The sequence below is a fragment of the Ochotona curzoniae genome, unplaced genomic scaffold (genome assembly GCF_017591425.1).
Source record: "Ochotona curzoniae isolate NIBS_2020 unplaced genomic scaffold, NIBS_Ocur_1.0 contig_2599, whole genome shotgun sequence".
Lineage (NCBI taxonomy): Eukaryota > Metazoa > Chordata > Mammalia > Lagomorpha > Ochotonidae > Ochotona > Ochotona curzoniae.
The window spans coordinates 2,236,011-2,242,153 of NW_024465520.1; positions in this window are offsets into that span (position 1 = coordinate 2,236,011).

Sequence of the window (6,143 nt, forward strand, 5' to 3'; positions counted from 1 at the left end):
GTTCATAGAAAATGGACTAAAGGAGAAAAATTAAACAGATACATTTTAATTTTTCAACAAAAGCCGCATCAAGGTCAAGACAAGGGCGTGATACCAGCCAGTTCGTCCATCGCTAAAGAACCGAGGGCCCTGAACGGTAAAGCAGGTCAACGCAGTCTCTTTTTCAAGAGCAACTGAGTGAAAATGGATATTTCTGAAAGATTTCTTTTATTTTTTTTTTTCAAGATAAACAAGAAGTCCAATTAGGACCATGAGGCGAATACCTACTAATTTCCCATCTCAGCTTGTAAAATATTCGTTGTTCATGAGAGGAAGGCATCGTGGTCCAGCTTTCCCAGGTGTCCATTCGTTTCAGCTTTGGGTGATCTGCGTAAGATGCTCTCCTGGTAAGCACAGGTTACTGTTCTTTGATATCCAGGGCAGACATTTTGATCAGCCTTACTTTTTTAATCCTTACTTTTTTAAGCTGAGTTAATAGAAACGCCTACAGTGTCACTTCAAGTGTCTGTTGTTCATTATTGGTGCTCTGCTATCAGGACATAAAAAGACATTCGTTTTTTCCCCCTTACGCGTTGGTGCGGATGGTGTACCACTGAGGGCTCCCTTGCGGATATCTGCTTGTCCCTGCGCACAGCTGACGTGTCTGCGTTTAAGCCACTGTCTTCTCTGCGACACTGTCTCCACAAACCTCAGTGGGGTTCCTTTCAACATGTTATTTTACCCTTCTCACATTAAGTCCTGTGCAGATAAGTTATAGCAAGCCCGTTTGAGTTGGTCTAATGCAAAAAAAAAAAAAAAAAAAAAAAAAAAGAAATCATTTAATTCATAGGTGGCTTTTAAAAGTATGAATTTTCTATACATATTTTTGAATATTTATAGAAATACATTATTGGTATTTGTTTTAACAACACATCTAAAATACAATGTCAGCTTTTGGAAATTTGTAGATAAATACAAATGGGTATTAGCCTTGGGCTTATAAAGTCATACTTGTATGATAGAACTAAAAATGCTATAAAATGTATTGAACATACATCAAGATAAAACTCATCCCACTTAACAAATAATTGGGAAATGTGGAAGATTTTATTGTTGAGAAATTCAAGTGGAAAGTTTGTTTAGTGTGTGAATGTTATTTTCAAAATGATTTGTGCTCCTGGTATAGTAATACATATAACAGGCACCCAGGTTTACAATTGTAATACATTTCAACTACAATTCTTTCAAATGGATTCTATTTGATATCTACTTAAAGCATTAAAGTATTCAATTTTAATGAAGAAATTCAATTTTTTGAAAGATTTGTTATTTGTGTTGGAAAGCCAGATCTGCTGGTTCACTCCCCAAGTGGCCACAATGGTTCGAGTGGAGCTGATGCAAAGCCAGGAGCCAGGAGCTTTCACCAGCTCTCCCACGGGGGTGCAGGAACCCAAGGCTTTGGGCCATCTTTGACTGCTTTCCCAGGCTGCATGCAGGGAGCTGGATGGGAAGTAGAACTGCCGGGATTAGAACCGGTGCCCATATGGGATCCTGGCGCATGCAAGGTGACGATTTAGCCATTAGGCTATTGCATAGGGCCCAGAAGTTCAAATTCTTAACTGGAAACAAATACGTTGTGCCTGAGATTCTTATTTTCATAAACTGAAACAGTTTACAAATTAATCATGAAATACGATGCAATATTATATTCTTTAAATTAATGTAAAACAATGGAAAATTATTTTTTATTATATGCTTGTTTATCATTCTTTGAAAACTACTGATAATAAATAGTAGAAATATATTTCGTTTGTTAGAAACATAGCCTTGATATAAATAGTAGTGAATCGAGGATTTATTTGACTAATTAATGAGGAAATCAATAGGCTGGTAAAACTGGGTCAAAGAAGAACTAAAAAAGAATGCTGAAATAAGAGTGCTGTTAGGTGTAAAAAAAAATTAAAGTCTGAACTTTTGGGACAATGCTTTGCATTTGCTACAAGTTATATAACATGGACTGTAATCAACAGTAAAGAGTAAAGCGAGGATATATTCTGGGCAGCTGATTTTTACTGGTCAGTTTTCAGGGATGATAACAGAATGACTAACCGTCATTCTTTTGTCTGATCTCCATGTGTGGCCGGCCATTTATATCTGTGGTTTCTACCTCCACAGATTTGAACAGGAAATAGCCAAAAAACATTAAAACAAATAAAAGGGAAACAACGGAACAGCTATTCCGTAATATTTACATTGTACCAAGTGTTACACATGATTCAGAGATGAATTAAAGTACATAGGAAGATGTGTGTGTGAGTGTGTGTGTGCGCATAGCAGATGTCCAAGTACTATGTCACTTGACAAAAGTCTTTGAACTTCCAAGAACTTTCGTGTCAGCAAGACTCCTGGAATCAATCCCCTGTAGACACCAAGGGATTACAGTATTGGATACTTTTTTTTAATAAATGCATTTATTATAGTGACAAAACTAAACCCTAAAACCTACAGTGAAGTTTTTAAAAAATATAATGTGAAGAAACATGAATATTTTAATAGAAAAAAATGATAAATAGATCATCTTCCAATTTTTTTGGAACCTTTTTTTTTTTGGTGCTGTTTGTGAATTTTAAAATGACAATTCTTCCTGTTCTCTCTCTTTTTCTTCTCATTCTCTAATAGATCTTGACCTCTGGTTCAACCGTTTACCAATTCTTTGGCTTTCGACTGGTTTTCATCAGAGCCAGACAACTTTGCTAAGTAAGACTCTGATAGGAAACAAGTAAGAATTATTTAAAAATTGTTGAAGTCCAACATTTACAATGTTACCTTGTTTCCCTGGTTTAAAAATTAACTAGAGCTAGAATGAGACTGACAGAGACACAGAAGGGCAAACAAGTCGAGAGAGATCTTTGAATCTGTTGGTTCACTGTCCCGAAGCCTGCGGCCACCATAACCTGCCAGGATGAAGGAAGGAGCTTGCTACTCCACTTGGGTGTCTCCTGATCACAGCAGAAACAGAAGTACATGAGCCATCCTCAGCTGCCTAGCAGGGTAAGCAACAGCAGGAAGCTGGAAGGGAAATGGATTGGAAACCAGGCACCTCCACACAGCATAAAGCTAGCCCAGTTGCGAATCAATGATTGTATCAAATACCCACTCTCTCTAGACAATTCTAAAGGGATTCTCAACATAGTTCAGAATATGTTTATAATTATCAAAGCAAATTTTTTCTTTGATTTTTAAAAATCACATAATCTTATCCCTAATATTAGGGAGAAGGGTGAACTTAACTTTACAATCTGATGCAGAGTTGCTCAAAGTTAAACATATTCCAATTTCACTGTTGACTCGTTGTTCCCTGCTAAATTAATACTCATTCTATCCCGCTGTCCTTTCTAATTCAGGTTTGTTTGAGTTGCCAGGCCATTTAAGTCTAAAAACAATTATTTAAAAGTGAGAGAATGGGCAGCTGAACTCATTTCTGAAAAGCAGACTTGTCTGTGGGTTACTCTTTGTTCACTTATTGAAAGTGATGTGGCCACCACTGATCATTAGTTCTAGGACATGACCCCGTCAGGGTGCAGAGACCTCAGTAAGAATAATTCAAGCATTTTGCAAACTTTAATGGTATCCTTCAAGAGGAAAATTTAGAGGCTTGTTAGGACTCACTGAAGTGCTGGCTGCAAGCTTAGAAACAAAGTATAGAGGTTATTAGAGTTAGTGATCTCTCTCCTTTATATAGGAATTTTAAAAAATTATTTATTTTATTGGAAAGTCAAATTTTACAGAGAGAAGGGGAGACAGAATGAAAGATCTTCTGTCTGCTGATTCACTCCCCAAGCAAGAGCCAGAGCTGAGCCAATCTGAAGTCGGGAGCTAGGAACCAGGTCTTCCTCTGGGTCTACCATGTGTATACAGGGCTCAAAATCGTGGGGGTTCTTGGCATCTTTTCCAGGGACACAAGCAGGGAGCTGGATGGGAAGTAGGGCATGCGAGGTGTGGACTTCAACCATCAGGCTCCCATGCAAGGCTCTATCTAGGGAGTTTCACAGAAGCAGACGTCCCCTGATGGTCTGGTTGAGGGACCTGGGAGTGTGTCTGTCAATAGTACTTTGTTCCTGAAGCTTTGTATAGATACTTTTTCTCCACCTGTCTCTGAATCTCCTCCCCAACACCACACTCAGTGAGGTTTGCAGCCTGCTCCAAGTGTCTAAGACATCACTTGAGCAGCCAGCTAAAACAACCTTTTCTTTGATAAGTTTTGTCCGGCAGACACTGAAGTCCATCTGGCCAATCCAGAATGTTTCTAATAGAAAAAAAAAAAACACAGCTTATATCATGATAATCAGATCGTGTTGAATCATCTCTGACCCAAAATCGTGCAGAATGGAGTCCATTGGGCCGAAAGCACGCAGACGTCATGGTACTCACACCTTCCTGATTGTCTGATAGAGGAGCACTCATTGAAGATATGCATGTCTTACTAGGGGATGGAAATAACCTATTTAGGAAAAAAAATGACTCATGGAATCTTTGCTTTTAAATAGGTGAGGAGGAACAGTGGAGTGGATGAAAACACAGCAGACACAGAAGATTGGCTCAGTAGGAGTCTACCTAAAATGACCAAAGTTAGTAAAATGGGAACTGTTCAGGGAAGGTTGCTTGGAAAATAAGACATGGTGAGATTTCTCTGCATGTCCTACATCCTGCATCCTCTTTCTCACAGTATGTTCTATTCTGGATCATGCCAAGCCTACGTTCAAGTGTGGCTGAGAAAGACCAGACATGGTGTTTGGCCCTGAAGTGATTGGGATTGACCACTGACAGCCAGAGGCCAGAAAATGCTGCCCAAGAATTTCCAGCACACTAATTTAGAAGCAATTGAGGTGTTCACTTTATACATTTGGGACATAACAGTGAACAAACTCAAGTAGAGAGTTGGACAGAAATTCCAAATAAATTTCCGATAAACAAAGGTTATCACAGCAAACAAACAACTGAAATAAATAAAAAGGAGTCAAACATTCCTTCGAACAAAAGGCTCGTGTGACATCAAAGGGAGATTATCAGGAAGTTTATTGTAGGTCAAAACCACACTATAGATATTTTTGTTACTCAGGTTTTCATCTTTCAGAATGTTGGAACTAGGTAACAAAGTTCTGAGGGTTAAGGAGAATTCTTTGATTATCAACATCTACTGGCAGTAAGATCTTCCGCAAGTTACCTAACCACTGCCTGCTTCCTGCTCTGTGGCACTAGCTCTGTGTGTTTTAGGGTCTGGGGAGACTTCCTGAGTGGCTCTGCACATAGGAAGCTAGGAGTGGCTTCTGACAAGTCGTAAGTTATGGATACACATTACCGTGATGTTTTAATGTTCACTCTGATGTGGACATAGCTGATGTCACCGCCTTGTGGACCACTGACAGCTCTTGTATGATCAGATGACAAGGTTAAATAGGGAAGCCTGGGACTTGGGGTGTGAGGCTTGCTGGCTTTTGGTATCTACTTCCTTCAAAGTTGGTGGAAGTCTGTACAGTAATTTAAATGTGAGTAAGTCATCATTGAACACCGCTGAATAATTTATACAACGGAAGATTTTCTAAATCTCCTCTAAGGCAATTGAAAGGTATTCCATTGCAGATTTCAATATTGGCATATGAAGTACAAAGAACACATCTCTGTGGTATAGATTTCTGATTGGGGTCTTCCAACCACCAGCAAGCCATCCTTGGGATATAGATTAAAGTAAATTTATATACACACATGGCATTATTTATACTAAAAGTGAGCTACCACACAGATGATTTGCCCTATCTGTAAGCGTGGAGTGAAGTTGAGATTGCTGATCAAGTCACACCCTAGGATTGCCTGTTAGCGAGTTTGTCACACCAGACTCCTGGAATGTTTGTAAAACAGGGCTTGCATTTAATATTTTTAGTATTTTTTTCTCTTTGCCAGTTCAGCTGAACTGATTTAACTTAAGCACCAGGGAGGTATTTAGAGAGTAAAATATTATTACAAAAGATGGTTTATGTGATAGAGAATCAATCATGGGAGCTATGAAGAATCTTAAATCTCATTATGTCAGAGTCACAATTTTCACATTTGTACTGAGAATTCTAAAGGAAATGATTAAAGACAAATTGGAGAAAATTATGGTATGA